Source organism: Tursiops truncatus, chromosome 10 (assembly GCF_011762595.2).
Source record: "Tursiops truncatus isolate mTurTru1 chromosome 10, mTurTru1.mat.Y, whole genome shotgun sequence".
Taxonomy (NCBI): Eukaryota; Metazoa; Chordata; class Mammalia; order Artiodactyla; family Delphinidae; genus Tursiops; species Tursiops truncatus.
This window is the reverse complement of record NC_047043.1, coordinates 21,392,311-21,412,721: the sequence shown is the minus strand read 5'-3', so window position 1 is coordinate 21,412,721 and position 20,411 is coordinate 21,392,311. Positions and strand designations below refer to the sequence as shown.

At 37.9% G+C, this 20,411-nt stretch overlaps 1 long non-coding RNA gene across 1 annotated transcript; it reads left to right on the top strand.

Annotated features, from left to right (window-relative positions):
• Nucleotides 1-4,110: 4,110 nt before the first annotated feature.
• Nucleotides 4,111-20,145, top strand: LOC141279707 (uncharacterized). Its single transcript, XR_012334378.1, has 4 exons — nt 4,111-4,438; nt 12,658-13,157; nt 14,028-14,100; nt 16,300-20,145. It is a non-coding gene; the product is annotated as an uncharacterized lncRNA (long non-coding RNA).
• The last annotated feature ends 266 nt before the right edge of the window (nt 20,146-20,411 follow it).

The following is a 20,411-nucleotide window of genomic DNA, read 5'->3' as shown; positions in this document are numbered from 1 at the left end:
TTGGTCGTGTCCTTGTCAGTATGTGGGGCCAGTCATTGCCTGATCAACGGCCCTGACCTAATTCTCCTGGAGCAGATGATCTGTTAGAGAACAGAGACGATGAGGAGAATGGGCAGCACGCCAGAGGCCGTGGCTCTGCGCCTGCGCTTCAGAGTCCGGGACCGCCAGGTTGTTTCCCGGAGATTTTTGCAAAGCACTTTCCCTGGTGTGTGTGACGCCGAGATTGAGAAGTTGATGCTAGAAGCCTGAGAAAGTTGATGCTGGAGACCCTAGAAAGGTCCTGAAGATCTTAATACAGTCTATGCAGTATAGTCCAAACCAGTGGTTTAGTTTTAAACAGCATACCCGCAGAGCTGGTTAAAATGCAGATTCCCAGGCTTCGCACTCGTTGGTCACAGGAAAATCCCAGAAACACTGCATTTTCAGGGGGCATCCCAGGTAATTCTTATGCAGGTGGTCCTCAGACCATCTCTGGGGAAACAGGCTTTTTTGCACAGTCTAGATGCTTAGATGCAATTAAGTGCAGGACACTTCCCAAATTCCATCAAGAGAAGTAAAGGTAAATAAAATCAGGAGCCTATTCTGGTCATGAAGATTTTTACCTATGTTTTATCCTAAGAGTTTTATAGTTTTACTCTTAAATTTAGATCTTTGAATTATTTTTTTGTATTTGGTGTAAAGTAAGGGTACAACTTCATTATTTTGCATGTGGATATCCAGTTTTCCCAGTACCATTTGTTGGAAAAGACTGTTACTTCCCAATTATGTGGTCTTAGCACTGGTTGAAAATCAGTTGATATATACGTGGAATTTGTTTTTTCTGGGCTTTCTTTTCTATTCCATTGGTCTAGACGTATATCCCTATTCCGGCACCACACTGTTGAGATTACCACTGTGTAGCTTTGTGGTAAGTTTTGAAATTAGGAAGTATGAATCTTCCAACTTGTTCCTTTTCAAAATTTGGTTTGGTTTTGAGGGTCCCTTGAGATTCCATATGAATTTTAGGATGGGTTTTTCTATTTCTGTAAAAAACATTGTTGGTATTTTGACAGGGAGTACATCAAATCTGCTTTGAGTAGTATTGCCATCTTAATATTGTCTTTCAATTCATAAACATGGTATGTCTTTCCATTTACTTAGGTCTTCTTTAATTTCTTTCAGCAATGTTTTGTACTTTTTGAAGTACAAATCTTTTTCCTCCTTGGCTAAATTTCTTCTTAGGTATTTTATTATTTTTGATGCTATTGTAGATGGAATTCTTTAATGAATAGGGCAACCAGATTAGTTTAAAAAACTAGAGGATTTGAGCAACAATATAAACCAGTTAGACCTAACAAAATATACATATAGAACATTTCACCCAACAACAGCAGAACACACATTCTTCTCAAGTGAACATGAAACATTCTCCAGGATAGAGCATATGTTAAACCACAATAAAAGCATTAATAATTTTTAAAAGATTAATATCATACAAAGAATTTTTCTGATCAAAATGGAATGAAACTAGAAATCAATAACAGAAGGAAAATTAGAAAATTCATAACTGTGTGGAAATTAAATAACATAGTCTTAAACAAAAAAGAACATAAAAGAAATCACAAAGGAAATTAGAAAATAACTTGAGAAGAATGAAAACAAAAGCACAACACACCAAAGCTTATGGGGTGAAGCACTGTTTTTTAAAATCCCCTAGGGGTTGGGAAGCCATTTCAGCTCTTTGGAGTTAAAACTATGGCTGGACTCTGTACTGGCTCCTCAGCAATCAAAAGCAGTGATAAGCAATCAAAACATTAAACCCCAGTGTTTAGAGTGCAAGGTTTTTATTGCCTACCACAGCACCAGAAAGCTACACCAGGAGCAAGGCCCATAGTTCCCACTGGCTGCCTGCCACAGTGCTAGGAGATGGGAGATGGTAGCCATTGCATGAAACAGTGAGATTCACCAAAATTTATCAATCTATTCATCAGTCTCTCTTCTGGACTCTGCAAGTGTTTGACTAGACCCCAGATTTCCAAAAGAGTTGCTTCACACAGTCCTGCGAGCTCAATAGTTGTTTCTATGGAGGGACTGATTCCTGGACATTCCTACTCATCCCTCTTCCATGACATAACTGTCATTTCCTTTCACAAAATCATGGAATGAAGAGTGAAATGACACAGACAGATACAAGGCTAGAATTAAATCTTGTGTTCTTTAAGGGGGAAAGGGTCTCCTGAATATAAGGAGTTTAAGCAATATAAGGAGAGAAATTGGTTGGAAGAAGAGGGACAAGAAAAAAATTTTAATCTTAAAAACAGAAGAAATGCTGAACATACTTAACTTACACCTTTCTATGTGACTTCTTGGACTCGTGTCTTTACAATTTTTGTACTGCAGAGAAATTTAAAATTCATTTGTAAACAATTGCTGTGAATTTTGAAATGGCACTTTTATGAACTTCTACCAAACTTACCTTTAAGATTTTCCCAATTTGTATATCTGTTGCTTCATGTGAAAGAAACTTCTTAAAATGAATTTAATAAAATAAAGCATTCTTCCTACCATACGACCCAGTAATCCCACTACTGGGCATATACCCTGAGAAAGCTGTAATTCAAAAAGCGTCATGTACCACAATGCTCATTGCAGCACAATTTACAATAGCCAGGACATGGAAGCAACCTAAGTGTCCATCGACAGATGAATGGATAAAGAAGATGTGGCACATATATACAATGGAATATTACTCAGCCATAAAAAGAAACAAAATTGAGTTATTTGTAGTGAGGTGGATGCACCTAGAGTCTGTCATACAGAGTGAAGTAAGTCAGAAAGAGAAAAACAAATACCGTATGCTAACATATATATATGGAATCTAAAAAAAAAAAAATGTTATGAAGAACCTAGGGACAGGACAGGAATAAAGACGCAGACGTAGAGAATGGACTTGAGGACATGGGGAGGGGGAAGGGTAAGCTGGGACAAAGTGAGAGAGTGACATGGACTTATATATACTACCAAAGGTAAAATAGATAGCTAGTGGGAAGCAGCCACATAACACAGGAAGATCAGCTCAGTGCTTTGTGATCACCTAGAGGGGTGGGATAGGGAGGGTGGGAGGGAGATTCAAGAGGGAGGAGATATGGGGATATATGTATATGTATAGCTGATTCACTTTCTTATAAAGCAGAAACTAACACACCATTGTAAAGCAATTATACGCCAATAAAGATGTTAAAAAAATAAAGCGTTCTTCAATCAGCTACAAGGGATGATAAATTGACAAATCTGGCTATACTGTCTATTGAAGGTGACTATACAAACAGGATAAATTTTGTCAGTCATTGAGAAATTTGCAGAAGACTCAAAAACAGAAACTATGAAGTTATTATTCATTACTGCAACACACTAATATGTAGGTGAGTTTTTTTCATCTTTTCCCAGAAATACATTCATGTAATTAAAAATACCAATCCATTATTTAAAAATTTTTTGGCCTATATTAAAAACTTTTTTAGGGCTTCCCTGGTGGCGCAGTGGTTGAGAGTCCGCCTGCCGATGCAGGGGACACGGGTTCGTGCCCCGGTCCGGGAAGATCCCACATGCCGCGAAGCGGCTAGGCCCATAAGCCATGGCCGCTAAGCCAGCACGTCCGGAGCCTGTGCTCCGCAACGAGAGAGGCCACGACAGTGGGAGGCCCACATAACGCAAAAAAAAAAAAAAAAACTTTTTTAAAACTTTCATAATTGTATGTGAAGTGAAATAAAGACTATTTCACTGGCCATTATTATTATTCATTCCATTTCAGGATTATTACTGAAAATAATTTTTCTTGTACAGAGGAGAGAAGTGTTTAAAAAAATTATCTGCTCTTGATGTTAAATAAGCCTTGGTAAGGGTACCCAGATTATGTTCCTAAAGAACATAAATGGAACCTGAGACTCTGGTTTTACGCAGGCGTTATTCTCTGCCAAGAAGACGAAGACATGGGAGGATAAACAAAACTGGATTGCTAGCAGGAAGACAGGCGGACTTAGAGTGCTAAGCTTGACCCTTGGTTCCTAGGCTCAGATCAAAAACCGCTGCCTTGAGCGCTGGGACCAATCTGGCTGTTTCCATGGAGACGGCGGGAGCGGCTGGTTGCACAGGATTCCCGGCGCCTCTGTTGCGTCATTTCCCACCGCTGGCCCTTGGCTCCGTCGCCCCAGCCCGCGTTAATTGGGAGGGTGAGTGTCTGTTGGGAGCCTGAATAGTGTGTTCCGGAGTATTGGCTGACAGTACGCTTTGCCCTTTCGGAAAAGCTTTCTATGCCCCACTGTCAGTTGTGAGGCTGCGGCACCACAACGCTCCGGACAGAGTCGTGGGAGTGTCTGGATGGATAGCTACGTATCCTGGCAACCGCCTGTCCTCCAGGTGAAGTCTCGAGTTTTATCGCCAATGCTGGGGTTTGTTCCAGGCAAGTGTGCACATCAAGGCCTTTCTTTAGCACTTGTCTGCCTTTTCCGTTCTGTTTTTCCTCGTAGGTTTCCCCATTGTGGGATCTGTGTTGCTCCCTGTTCAAGAGATCGGTTAGGACACACGCAGGATGACTGTTTCTGCCAGAGTGATTTTGGGGACTCATGCTTTTTCTTTAATAACAACGTCATGCACCTACTTTACATCCTTAAAATGGGCTTTATAAAAATCATTTGGCCATTCTTGTTACCTCCCGGAGTAAGTAGGACTTGAGGATGAAGGCTGCAGTATTCTTTCTCGAGCTGCAGAGTGAGGGTTCTCTCCACAGAGATTCATTTTTTTGTGTTGGACACTTCTCATTGTTTCTTTTAATCTCCAGGTCCCAGAGCCATAGAAATAAAGTGCTTCTTCAGAGTGAAAGCATTTTTTTACCCAAATGGAATAGAAAGTATCAGAGAGCAACACATATAGAAAGGGCAAGTATTTGTTTCGTGAAGCTTTTGTGTATTCAAATGTGTGTAATGGGTTATAAAACGTATTACTGTGTGGTCAAAAGTAGACACTGACTTACAACGAACTATATGCCATATAGGAGGACAGAGGAGACACGTGAGACACAGAGAACTCCCTTTGTCAGGAGATAACCTTTGACTCGAGATTTTCAGATGGACAAAGTCCTCTGGTGCTAAGGAATGCTCTGAACAGACTGCTGGGAAAGATTAGCATTTAGATGGTGGCACAGTATCTGAGGATCAGAGAAGCTGTAGTGACTAGTGTTTTTCAAACTTTGGGACCATTGTGAGTTATGAAATCGATCCAGTGGCTTGCAAACAGCGTTTTAAAAAAGGAAGAAAGAAATAGAATAGCAAATATGTATACCAGAGTAGCTTATACACACAATAAGAGTAACAGCAAACATGTATAGTAGGAATAATTGTTGTTTTGTGAAATTTTGGCTCAGACACACACCATACACACATAGAGGCAAGTTTGTAGTAGTTGCAAAGTAAAATGTATTTCTGAATGGAAAGAAAGTACTTCACTAGTAGATGATTAAACTGAAATGCTTGAGGGTTATAGATGAGAATAAAGGGAAAGATGCTGGTATTCTCAGAATGAGTAAAATACAGCCATTTCAAGGATTGTGGTAGAAGTGAGGGACTCTGAAACTGAGATTCAAGGAAAGAAAAGTAACTCTATCCTTAGGGATTGAAGATAGATACTGTTGGCTTGTGCCAGTAAGAGTGTATCATACTTTATTTCTTTTTCAACTCTTCTGTGTCGGTCACCCAGCCACTAAACCAGGAAAGGGAAAAAAACTTAGAAGAATGTTAGAGATAATCATATATAATTTTTAGGGTTATTTTCCTTCTTCCTCCCCCCTCCCTTCTTTCTCTTTTTGCCCCCTTTGGTAGTATGTCTTAGGAGAAGGAAATTATCCTCCTTATTAACCTTATATTTTTTAAAAATTATGGAAAGATCCAACCACACAAAAGTACAGAACTTTGCACAATTAACCCCTTAATTTAAGTTGGTATGATGACTTTGGAAATAAGTTTGGTATTAACTAAATTGAAGATATATATATTATGAGCCCATAATTCCCTTCCCAGGTAAATTCTCAACAGTGATACATATACAAGTGTCCTAAATCATGTACATGAATGTTCATAGCTGCATAATTTATAGTAGCAAAAACTGAAAATAACTCAAATATCCAAAAAAAGTACAATGGATAAATAAATTGTGGTATTGAATACTACATCCGCCTTTTTGTGTTTTTTAACATGGACATTTTTAAAGAGTGAAGGTCAGTTGCTTTGTAGAATGTTCACAATTAAGATTTGGCTAGTTATTTTCTTATGATTAGATTATGATTAAGCATTGTTGGCATGAGTATCACATATGTATCTCCCATTGCATCACATCAGAAGGTACTTTATGTCACTTTGTCCCACTGTTGGTTAAGTTTGATCACTTAGGTTAAGGCGGTATCTGCATAATGTTAAGGTACATTTCTCCCCTCTTATCAATATTTTTATGTCCTCAAGCATTCTTTTACAAATTCAACATGTTATATGCATTACTGTCATCATTCTTTTGATTCTCGAATTATCCAAAATTTTGCTAATGGGAAGACTTTAAGTCAGCTTCTGTGTCTTTTTGCTGTATTTTCAGAGACCTTCCTTGTTTCCTGGCAAAACTGCCTTTCTGCTCACTATGTATTCCCCACCTGAGACTTGGATCAACTACTTCTTCAGGGAGGCCCCTCCACTTTTTTTCAGTTTGTTTGTTTGAATTAGTCCCAAATGAGGTGCACACATTGTGTTTAAGTCTTTCTCTTTTTAAAAGATAAACTTTTAATTCTAAATATTTTTAGATCTATTTAAATTTAAATCTACAGAAAAGTTGTAAAGATAGTATAGAGAGTTCCTGAATACCCCTGACCTAGTTTCCCCTATTGTTAACATCTTATACCACTATGGTATGTTTATCGCAATTAAGAAACCAACACTGGTACATTATTATTAACTAAACACTACACTTTATTAGGATTTCACTGTTTTCCCCTCATGTTCTTTTTCTGTTCCAAGACTCTTTCCAGGATACCATGTTACATTTACATGTCATGTTTCCCTAGTCTCCTTTGATCTATACATTTTCCTCAGGCTTTCCTTGTTTTTGATGACCTTGACCTGGTCAGGTATTTTGTGCAATGCCCCTCAATTGGGATTTTTTCTAATTTTTTTTCTCATGATTAGACTGGGGTTATAGGTTTGGGTACGAAAGACCACAGAAGAGAAGTCCCAATCTCATCACATCAAGGATACATCTCATATCAACATCTCATGCTATTAACATGACTTATCACTGATGATATTATTCTTGATCACCTGACTGAGGTATTATTTACCAGGTTTCCCCACTGTAAAGTTACCTCTCCTTCCATATTCTATTCTTTGAAGCAAGTCAATAAGCATAGCCCATAGAAGGAGTGGGAGGAGAGGAAATTTACCTCCCCATCCTGCAGGGGAGAGTAGCTATATAAATTATTTGGAATGCTCTGTAAGGGAGATTAGTTTTTTAATCCCCTATTTATTTATTCAATTATTTATATCAATATGGATCCATTGATATTTATTTTATACTTTGTGTTATAATACAATAGCACACTATTTTATTGCTCAAATTATTTCAGCTTTGGCCATTGGGTGCTCTTAGGTTGGGTCCTATGTCCCTTTGACATTCCCCCTACCCATTTCCCCATTATTTTTTTAAGCATTTTCTTACTTTCTGTCAATACAAGATGCTCCAGGTTCATCTTGTATTTTCTCTGTCCCAGTCCTGGAGTCAGCAATATAGGGTGTGTTCATTGTCACTGAGGTGTCACTGCTTCTGGGCTCTCTCAGCTGCCAGTGTTAGACTATACTATATAGGTATACTAACCAATATATCCATACATATCTATAATTATTTCTGTATCCATCCATATCTATATTAAGCTAGAGGTGAATACATGCTGATGTCTCTGACTCTAATCCAATACCACGTGTATCATTTTAACCTTCCCTCTAGCTTATTTGTAACTTCCCTGCCCAATAATGAGAAATCTGGCACTCACAGTCAACCATCCATTTACTTATCTGTTCAACTCCAGTGTACATGTACAGCTGTTGCAGAATTTGTTTCTCATATTCCCAAGAGAAACAAATATACCAACTAGAGTGCTGTGTGAAGTTAATTCCTTTTGTCTGAGTCTTACAGTTTCCAGTCATTTCCAAAGATACTTAAATCATTCCCTTTATTCTCCATCCTCCTTAGTTAGGTCATATCATACATTTGTAACACAATTAGAATCTTTTTTCACATCTTACAATCTATCCTAAGATCCCCCAATCTCCTGGTTGGGTTTTTAAACATTCTAATTTATTAAAGTTCATTCTTTACGTTGTAAAGTTGTTGGTTTAAAAAACTGCATAGTTTTGTATATCCAAACTACAATATGATACAGGTTAGTTCCATCACCCTAAAAAATCTTCTGTGCTTCCCCTAGTCAAATACCTTCCTCTCCCCAAACTACTGGCAACCACTGATCTGTTTTCCATCCCTCTAGTTTTGCCTTTCTAATAGAATGTCATGAATGGAATCATGTAGTATGTAGCCTTTTCAGTTTGCTTCTTTCACTTAGCAAAAAGGATTTAAGATTCATCGATATTGTGTGAATTAATCTCTCATTCCTTTTTATTGTTGGATAGTATTGGATCCACAGTAGTTGGGCGTACACCATTTGTTTATTCATTTACCTGTTGAAGGACATCGTGATTGCTTTGAATTTTTGAAGTTTATGCATAAAGCATTTATAAACATTCGCATGCAAGTTTTTGTGTGGGTTATGCCTCTCTTGTTTTATTGGGGTAAAATTCACATAACATAAAATTTAACCATTTAAGTGTATAATTCATTAGTTTTTAGTATATTCACAATGTTGTGCAGCCATCATAGCTATCTAATTCCAGGACATTTTCATCACCCCAAAAGAAGCTTTGTACACACTGAGCAGTCACTCATTCCACCCTTTCCCCAGCCCCTGACAAACACTGTTCTCTTTTGTCTATGAATTTGCCTATTCTGAGCATTTCACATAAATAGAGTCATACAATATGTGGCTGTTTGTGTTTGGCTTCTTTCACTTTCAAGGTTCACACATATAACATTTATTAGCACTTCATTTGTTTTTAAGGCTGAATAATATTCCATTGTGTGTATATACCACATTTTGTTTATCCATTAATCTGTTGATGGGCATTTGAATTTTTCCCATTTTTTCCTATTATGAATAATGCTGCTATGGAAATTCATGTATAAAACTTTGTGTGAATGTGTTTTTGTTTGTTTATTTGTTTGCTTTTCTGTTTTTCAGTTTTCTTGGGTTTATGCCTAGGAGTAGAACTGCTAGATCATATGGTACCTCTATATTTAAATTTTCAAGGAAATGTCAAACTTTTCCACAGCAGCTGCACCATTTTACATTTCCACCAGCAATGTGTAAGGGTTCCATTTCTCAACATCCTTATCAATATTTGTTGAAAATCAAATTGTTTTCAGTATAGTTGTCCTAGTGGGTGTGAAATGGTATCTTGTGGGTTTTATTCACATTTGCCTAATGACTAATGGTATTGAGCATTATTTTATATGCTTATTGGCTATCTGCATGTCTTCCTTGGCAATATGACTATTCAGATCCATTACCTGTTTTAAAAATTGGATTGTGTTTTTGTTGCTGGGTTATAAGAGTTCTTTGTGTATTCTATATACTAGACCCTTGTCAGATATATTATTTGCAGATATTTTCACCCATTATATGGGTAGTTTTCATGCTTTTCATAGTGGCCTTTGATCCACAAATTTTTAAATTTGATGAAGTCCAACTTATCTATTTTTTTCTTTTGTTACTTGTGCTTTTGGTGCCATATTTAAGATAATTGCCTGATCCAGTGTCCCAAAGGTTTATAGTTACATTTCCTTTTAAGAGTTTTAGTTCTTACATTTAGGTCTTTGATCAATTTTGAGTTAACTTTTGAATATGTGGGCATAGGGGTCCAAATTCATTCTTTTGGATGTGAATTTGTTGAAAAAGTGATTCCGCAAAGTGACTCCCCATTGAATGGTCTTGAAGCCCTTGTCGAAAATCAATTGACCATAGTCACATAGGTTTATTGACTCTAACTTCTGTTCAACTGACTTTTGCTCATACCACACTATTTTGATTAATGTAGCTGTGTAGTAAGTTTTGAAATCAGGAAATGTCAGTCTTATTTTGTTCTTTTCAAGATTGCTTTCCCTATTTGGTGTCCCTTGCAATTCCATATGAATTTTGGGATCAGCTTGTCCATATCTGCAAAGAAGGCAGCTAAGATTTTGAATCACTGAGTCTGTAGATCATTCAGGGAATATTGCCTTTAAAACAATATTAAGTGTTCCAGTGCATAAGCACCAGATATTTTCCCATTTACTTTGATCTTTTTTTTTCTTTTCTTTATTTTTGGTCGCATTGGGTCTTCGTTGCTGTGCAGGGGCTTTTCTCTAGTTGCGGCAAGCAGGGGCTACTCTTCATTGAGGTGCGCGGTCTTCTCCTTGCAGTGACTTCTCTTGTTGCAGAACACAGGCTCTAGGCACACAAGCTTCAGTGCACACAGGCTTCAGTAGTTGTGGCACGCAGGCTCAGTAGTTGTGGCTCGCGGGCTCTAGAGTGCAGTCTCAGTAGTTGCAGCACACGGGCTTTGTTGCTCCACAGCATGTGTGATCTTCCCTGACTAGGGCTCGAACCAGTGTCTCCTGCATTGGCAGGGGATTCTTAACCACTGCGCCACCAGGGAAGCCCTACTTTGATCTTCTTTAATTTCTTTCAATAGTGTTTTATAACTTTCATTGTAAAATTTGTGCACTTCTCTGGTTAAATTTATTCCTAAGTATTTTTTCTTTTTCATACTATTATAAATAGAATTGTTTTCTCAATATTATTTTTGGATTATTCCTTGTTAGTATGTAGAAATACAACAGAGTTTTGCAAATTGATCTTTCAATTTTATCTTATCCTGCAATTTTGTTGAACTCGTTTGTTGGAATAGTTTTTATGTGTGGGTGTGTGTTGTGTGTGTGTGGATTCTTTAGGGTTTTAGGTATAAGATTGTGTCATCTGTGAATAGAGATAGTTTTACTTGCTCCTTTCCAATCTGGATGCTTTTTTTGTTTTTGTTTTTTTCCTTTCTTTCTGAATTGCCTTAGCTAGAGCTTCCAGTACAGTGTTGAATAGAAGTGGCAAGAATGGACATCCTTGTCTTGTTCCTGATCTTAGGGGGAAAGCTTTCAGTCTTTTACTATTAAGCATGATGTTAGTTGTGGTTTTTTTTCATAGATGCCCTTAATTAGGCTGAGGAAGTTCCCTTCTTTCCCTAGTTTGTTGTGTGAGATATATATATATATATATATATATATATATATATATATATATATATATATATATTATATATTATATAATATATATAATACATATATATAATATATATATTTATTCATGAAAGGGTGTTGGATTTTTGTCAAATGCTTTTTCTACATCTATTAAGATGAACTAGTGGTTTTCCCCCTTCATTCTGTTAATAAGGTATATTACACTGATTTTTTATGTTGAATCATCCTGCATTCCTGGGATAAATTTCACTTGGCTGTGGTATATAATATTTTAAATATGCTACTGAATTCAAGTTACTAGTATTTTGTTGAAGATTTTGACATCTGGATTCATAAGGGATATTGTTAGGTAGTTTTGATTTTTTTTGTGATGTCTTTTTCTGTCTTTAGTATTACGGTAATATTGGTCTCATACAATGAATTAGTAAGTGTTCAGTCTTCTTATATTTTCTTTGAGTCATTCCTCCATGAACCCACCTGACAGGTAAAAACAAAAAAACCACAATTCTTTGTGGATGAGGTCTATTCCATTCCCTCTGGTACTAGTACCCGTGCTGAAAATGAGGGCTATTATCTTCAAGGCTACAGCCAAACTAGGGAGTGTAGAATGGGACCAGTTAAAATGCCATAAAGCTCACTGTTCTTACTAAGATTCAGATGATTTTCCTTGATTTTTAAGCATTCCAATGGCTGCTGCAAGTTTTGGTTAATCTCTAGAATTTTAAAACAGTTGATTCTGACAGTTTTTTTCCAGAATTGCAATTGTTGCTTTTGTGGAGGGATAGACTTTTGGATTTCTTTACTCTGCCATTTTCTCACAATCTCCTTTCTTTTTTTCCCCATGCCATTTTTGTTGTTGTTGTTGAAGAAACAGGGTCATTCATCATGTAGAATTTCCTACATTTTGGATTTGGATAATTACATATTAGTGGTATCAATTAACAGTTCTTTTTAAAACAATTCTGTCTTCTGTTATCTCTACAAGCTAATGGTTATATCTAAAGACTATATTTAGATTTAGATTCAAGTTCCTGACAAGAATACTGATACCTGTGGCTTTGTCCTTCTTTTTGCAGGAGGCATATGATGGCTTGATGTCCCACTGTTCTGCTTGTCCATCTGATTTATATATAATAAAGGTTCCTGTCAACCTTCCCCCTAATAGTTTAACATCTTTTAAAAGTTTGGAATCCTGGTGTCCTCTACAGAGTACTGTTCAGTAAATGTTTGCAGTTGTGTTTCTGCCCACAGATTTTCTGGATAGAGGCCTCAGCTTGGAACTTCAGAGGTTGAAAGTACAGCTCAAATGCCTGAGATGGAGGTGAGCCTCCAAAGAAATTGCATCTTGGAAGAGGATTTGCAGTCTGAAGAGAAGCTTTAGCTTCCAGCTCCTTTCAGACATCTTCTGAACCCTTGTGTGGAGGAAAAGCTAGTTGTGCAGGATCAATCAACAGACAAATTGACCCAGAGGTCTTTAGAGCATTGGTACTGGCAAGATCAAAGAAATGGTGAAATTACTTGTGCTGAAACAGTTTCAGATCCTCCTGAACAAGGAGTTTAAATTTTGTCTCAAAACTCTGAAAATAATGAAGATTGTGTCTCTGGAGGATTTAACCCAAATGAGGAAGAAATAAGTATAGCTTATAGAAAAAATGTACTAATGGAATAAGCTTAGAAGAAGGCAGTCTGCAAAGTAAAAGTAGGAAACATAAGTTTTCCTTACCCTTCTTTAGGCACAGAGTCAATCCTAGGTAATTTTATTTTCTATTACTGCACAAACTTTCCAACAAGAGTGAAAAGGGCAAAAATCAGCCAGAATCTTATAACACATCAAGTATATTTTCCATGTTTCTTTCCACTCCCTGCCTAGATAAATGCATACTTTTTACTCAATTTTAATTGTAGAATAGTCACAATAATTGTTTAAGACATTTTCATTCTATCACAAGTATTTTATATGTTGGCTGTGTAGTTTTCATAATTATTTTGATAGATGTGGGCTGTTCCCTCAAGATGCCGTTTTAATACTTTGTAAATTTTATTTCTTTTTATGACATATTTAGATTGTTTGGAATTTTTGATATTTTAATGCTTTCTGCAGGGATTGTCTTTTAACCTGCGATTTGTTTTTGTTTTTAAAAGATTCTGTTTTGTAAAAAATGATTCTCTTATAACTACTTGTTAAGAGTACTATCAACAAAATGCTGCATGATTCTGTGGTATGAGGGGTCAAATTACTCTCCAAAAAGGATATAACACTTTATACTACATGAACACCTTACTGAGGTTAAGTTTCTCCTTAATATTTTCATCTTCCTTTTTTGTATCTGATTGTCACCTCCTAGTGTTCCCTGCCCAGGCATCCTATGTCCTCATGCTTCCCTCTCTGTTCCTGCCCCCGATAGCACCCAGATAACTGTTACCTGCAACCCACTCTAATAACAGAGATAAGAATTCCTTTCTCTGAAACTTAGGAATTGGGAGTTATATCTGTCCTTTTGCTTCCTTTGATAGCTTTCTTTGGAGAGAAGGTAGGGGCCACATCTCTTGTTCTGAGGGACTTGCTGGTCAGTAGTTTGTCTTCAGGAGTCCATGTTCATTTGACATCCCTGTCTTCCCAGGATTCTTCCTTCCCTCAAAATGGAGCCCAAAGGAGAGAGGCTGGCTACCATGCATCTAACTGCAGGACACCAGGTAAATATGAGTTTATTCCCCTCAGAAATGCCATTCCAGTGTTCAGAGCATTAACACATTTTATCCTCTCACCTTAAAATTTATGTTCCCATATATACACTTCTGAAATCAAATCTAAAGTTATTTGACTTATTGTAGTAAATGGTAGGTTCTGTAGAAAAAGCTCCTTCTCAACAGTACCATTCTCTAGTAATCACCTCTTCAAGTCATTGGTTTACTTATCCATCCATTAAACATTTTGTGTTAGGTTCCTGTTGCTGCATAACAAATTACCACACATTTGGCAGCTGAAAACAACACCCATTTATTATCTCACATTTTTGTAGGTCAGAATTCAGAACAGGGCTCAACTGGGTTCTCTGTTCAGGGCTTAATACAGGCTGAAATCAGGATGTCAGCTGGAACCACAGTCTCATCTGAGGCTTGAGATCCTCTTCTAAACTCATTTAGTTTGTTAGCAGAATTCAGTTCCTTATGTGTAGGACCCATTTTCTTGTTGGCTGTTGGCTGGGCATTGTTCTTAGCAACTAGAGGCTGTCCTTTGGTGCTAGCCACATGGCCCTATCACAGTGAGGCAGCTGGCTTCTTCACAGCCAGAAGGACAATCTGTCCAGTCTGCTACCATAGAGTCTTATAAAATGTAACCTAATCAAGGAAATGACTACCCCACCATAGTCACAGGAGCTATGCACACTCAAAGGGAGGAGATTATACAGAGTTAGTACCACAGGAGTGGGCATCTTGGAGCTATCTTAGAATTCTACTCAATGGAATATGTGCAGAAGTGTCAGGTGGCAGTTTCTGGGAAACTTTCTGAAGAAATGGCTGATCTTTGCCCTTCTTTATCCCTTCTGTTCTCCTTATAATCTTGGAGTATGAGGTCAAGTTTATACATGATGGACAAACAAGATAGAAGAGCCTGGGTCCCTGACACTTTGGAATGCCATGATTGCCCTCACCATCTACCTAGACTCTTGTGTGGTCCATGGTTATAAAACCCCACTGTGTGCAAAACAGTGTCACCTTGAAATTGTAGAGAACAGATTGGGAGAACGTAGATGGCTGCAATGAGGAGAGACTGCCAGCTATGAAATTAGTCAGGAGACACATAATTTAGGCACGAAGACCTAGATTTTAAGTTCAGATACCTTCCCACAGTTATTATACATATGCATGTTTCAAATGGGCTAGGGATTGGGGGAAAGAGAGCCTCTTTACCAAATAAAAAGAAACCCTGAAAATTTCTAAACTAATTAGCCAACTGTCTTCAAGCTTGAAACTTAGGTGGTCCTACAGAGCAGGAACAGATGCAGCATATCTCACTGTGGCTCACCACATTCCCCAGGATCCCCCAACAAAAGCCAGGTACTGAAGATGACATTGTTTTGCACATGGTGTACCACATAATTTTATAGTAGGGGCATTTGTCACTATTCAGGAAGCCTGCTACTTTCATTTAAAGAAATGTTTACTCAGGGGGCTTCCCTGGTGGCACAGTGGTTGAGAGTCCGCCTGCCGATGCAGGGGACACGGGTTCGTGCCCCGGTCCGGGAAGACCCCACATGCCGTGGAGCGGCTGGGCCCATGAGCCATAGCCGCTGAGCCTGCGCGTCCGGAGCCTGTGTTCACAACGGGAGAGGCCACAACAGTGAGAGGCCCGCGTACCGCAAAAAAAGAAAAGAAAAGAAAAGAAATGTTTACTCAGATTGGGCTTTCCTGATTCTGGTATTGAAAACACCAGCAGGAGGTGATATTCTCACTCGACTGTAAAAAGTGAAATAAGTGCCCAAACATCTCTGAGTAATTGCTTTGCCTCCAGCTTTCCAGTATTCTCTCCCCCACCCCACTACCCCCAACCCCAGTCATTTCCCTGCAAATGGCATGACCATTTTCCTTTTTTCTGGTCCATCTGTCTAACTTCTGATGATGCTTCCCACTAGATCACCTCCCTTCCTTCTCTCACATTTTGAATTATGCATATAGATTGATGTGGCCCCCTTTCATACCATTCTTGTCCTGTGTATATCTTCCTTCCTCATCCCTCTGTGATGTTAAATGCAAAGACATATTTCAGAGTGTAAGAGCCATATATATCTGTGGACATGTTTTCATGATATCACTTCACCTTCACCAGTGCTGTCACTTCACTTGGGCTGTCACTCAGCACAAGACACGTGCATTAAAAATTTTTTCTTTCAGGCTGAGAAAATAATCTTGGAGACCAAAAAGTCTATTGAAAATCAGGATGTTTCTGAATAAGACCGCCTTGGGAACAATGAAAAGACTTACCAAAGATGGTCCCTGAAACCTAAACTTGAGAGAAGATGGGGAATGTAAAGAATAGGTTGGAGAGCCAAGAGAGGGAGGCCAGCAGAGTATAGGATCAAATGTCAGTTGCCAGCAAAAAAATACTCAACAAAGAGAGGGGCCAGGCAAAAAGAAAATTTGCAAGAATATATCCTATTATACAACAAAAATTCCTATAGGAAAGAGAGCATATAAGTGTGATGTGACTGAAGGTATTTTCAAACAGAATACAGAACTAATGAAACATAAATTGTGCAGTGTAGAGAAACAATACAATTGTAAGGAATGTGGGAAAATTTTCAGTTACTATTCTTTTCTTAATAATCATCCAAAGAGTCACCCTTTATCTTCTCATTTTGGAGAGAAATCTTCTGAATGTAATAGTTGGAAAATCTTCAGTGAGAATGTAACCTTTACTCAGCATGAGAAAATCCACTGTGGAGAGAAACCCTTCAAATTCAATGACTGTGTGAAAACTTTCAGCAGGAGTTCTCTTATTAAACATCAGACAGTGGCTCCTCTGGTGGGCCAGTGGTAAAGAATCTGCCTTACAATGCAGGGGATGCAGGTTCCATCCCTGGTCAGGGAACTAAGATCCCACATGCCCCGGGGCAACTAAGCCTGTGTGCCACAACTACTGAGCTCTCGCGCCTCAACTAGGTCCCACATGCCACAGACTACTGAGCCCATGTGCCCTGGAGCCTGCATGCCACAACTAAAGAAGAGAGAACCCGTACACCACAACTAAGGAGAAGCCCACGCACTGCAACGAAAGATCCCGCATGCCTCAGTGAAGATCCCGCGTGCCACAACCAAGACCCAACACAGCCAAAAATAAATAATAAATAAATAAACCTTTTTTAAAATACACACACACACATCAGAGAACTCACACTGGTGAGAAACCCTATGGACATAATGAGTGTGGGAAGTCCTTCAGCCAGAGCTCATCACTTATTAAACATAAAAGAATACACACTGGAGAGAAACCCTCTGAATGCAAAGTTATAATGTAAAAAAGCCTTCTGAAATTGGTCAGCTCTTATTCAGCATCACAAATACACACTGGAGAGAAAACATATGAATGTAATGAGTGTGGGAAAGGCTTTGGCCAAAGATCATCCCTGACTCATTATCAGAGGACTCATAATGGAGAAAACGTCTTTAAATGTGTTGATGGTGGGAAGGCTTGCAGAGACCACTCTGCTCTCAGAAGTCACTACAGAACTCACACTGGAGAGAACCCGTACAGGTGTAATGCATGTGAGAGAGCCTTCAGCCAGAGTTCACACCTTACCATACATCAAGTAATCCACACCAGAGAGAAGCCTTATAAATGTGGGAAAGCCTTTAGCCAGAGTGCAAATCTTGCCAAACATCAGAAAACACACTGGAGAGAGACTCTGTAAATGTAGCCAGTGTGGAAAAGCCTTCAGCCAGAGTTCACACCTTACCACACATCAGACAATACATACTGGAGAGAAACCCTATGAATGTGGTAAATGTGGTAGTCTTTAGCCAGAAGGCAAGTCTCACCAAACACCAAAAGAATGCTCACTGGGGCTTCCCTGGTGGCGCAGTGGTTGAGAGTCCACCTGCCGATGCAGGGGACACGGGTTCGTGCCCTGGTCCAGGAAGATCCCACATGCCGCAGAGCGGCTAGGCCCATAAGCCATGGCCGCTGAGCCAGCATGTCCGGAGCCTGTGCTCCGCAACGAGAGAGGCCACGACAGTGAGAGGCCCACATAACGCAAAAAAAAAAAAAAAAAAAAAAAAAAAAAGAATGCTCACTGGAGAAAGACCCTGTGAATGTAGTGAGTGTGAAAAGCCTTCAGCCATAGTTCAGTTCTTTTAAGCATCTGCCAACTCACATGCCTAGAAATTTCATGAATGTGATGAGTACTAATGACTTCTGGTAAATATCAGTCATCACCAGATATCAAAGATTTTAACATAAGGAAAGTTTACGTAAGATTTGACGTTTCATGAAAGGTCAGCAAGTTAATATTCTGAGCAAGAGAGCACTAAATAAATTTTGTGAGATACTATACTTGAGGACAGGTATTGTGTGGTTCTGATATTCCTTAGCAGCTTTTTCTTAGGGCTTTGTACAGTGACTCTGTAGTAAATGCTTGTATCGTTAATAGATTTTTCGTCAGATTTGTTGTACTCCCATCCTCAGAAACTTTTTTAGGCTTTTAAAAATAGGAATGCCCCAACTGGAAATAGAATCACCCAAATAAAATTGAGAAACTGCTTTTAATTAGGAAGAGCATCTCAAATTCTGTATCTACAATTTCTATTCAGAGAAGCCAGGAATCCAGGTATCTATAACATGGGTCTTCTCCACCATAACAGAGACAATAACAGAGGACCTGCAAGAGCAAGAGGATACCTTTTAAATAACTGATCCCTTTAACAGAGCAATTCCATCACTATGCTTCTCTTTACCTTCTCATCCCCAACACCACGAGGTTTTATCTAAGGAAAGACGCATGGACAGAGAGTGATTTTCAAGATTTATTTCACAAAAATACATTCTACAGGATGTAAGCATGTACTCTTTGAAGTCTATCTTCTCCCCTTTGAACATACCAGTGAGCAAGTAGAAGATTGGGAAAAACAAAGATACTAAATCTCCAAGCCTATTTCTTATTACTTTGTACTTGGTTTACAAAGCACATCATTTTAAGAGATTCGGCCTTAGGTAGAAAGGTATGATGATAATAAATCAGATTTCCCCTGAAATACCCACAACATAGAAGAATAAAACCAGAAATCACCTAAACATGATGGAACTAGGGGACTTGGTTTACTCCTTCTGTTCCTTCTCAGAACTGCTCTGCTTCCTCCTTAAACTTTATTTCTATTTAGTTTTAGTTGACTGTTAATCAGTGTAAGTTCAAATACAACTTAAAATATACTCTAGATTGTATGGCACTGCAACATTTACAATACAGCCTAACATTGGCAACAGAAATAGCTTAAATATATTGTACAAAAATTATTTCTCTAAATCTTTAGGTCAATATTTAGTGATAATAAATGGAAAATACAAGTTAAATTTCAACTAACTTCAATTTAAGCTATCCATTGATGGGTTAATGACATTGTGGTTATTTTGGTACAGTTCTAACAACTGGTATTTTGGACGGTTTGAGTATGTAAAAGTCAATAATGCTGATTTTCATTTGCAAAATCATTTAGTTAACAAATCCAAGAGACATAACTTCAAATAAAGTACTATATAAAATTTTCATTATAGAATCTATGATTCAACTGTATTTTTAATTTTAAAAATTCTGATTTCATATATCTAATGGGAAATTGTTAAAATGTTATATACAGGGATACTGATTGCAAAAGGGTCTCTAGGAAACTTTCTGTAGAGAGAGATGGGGGTGGTGGTTACTGAAGTGTATACATTTGTCAAGTCATTTACCTGTATACTTAAAAATTATACATCAACAAATATTTGAAATTTTTTAATTTTAATAGCCCATTCAATAATTTCTGTTGTTTCTCTTTCAGGTAATATATTTTTTCTTTAAGATCTGTAACATTCTTAAAAAGTTTTTAAAACTGGGTCTTTATTTAAATTTGAAAATCTACAGGATCCAGATTCAAATTCAGCAGCATTCATTTCTCTTTTTCTCTCTATACACATATCACATGCACACATATATGTATATACATATTTCCATCTCTTGCTGCATCATTGAATATCATAAAATTTAATCATGCCTATTTTATTTTGACAATGATTTTCTAGTTTTTAATTTTCCCAGATAGTATTCCTTGTACTTTTCTTATTTTGCTTTATTTGAATGTCCATGGCAGTTTTTATTGAGGTCCTAGATACTTAATTATGAGTTCCATTTGACTCTCTCTTAACTGTTCCAATTTCCTTGAGATGCTCCTGTGTCATTTGCCAGGCTGTGGTCTCAGCAACATTACATTACTAACTCGTTTAATCTTCACAACCGCCTTAGGAACCACTAAGG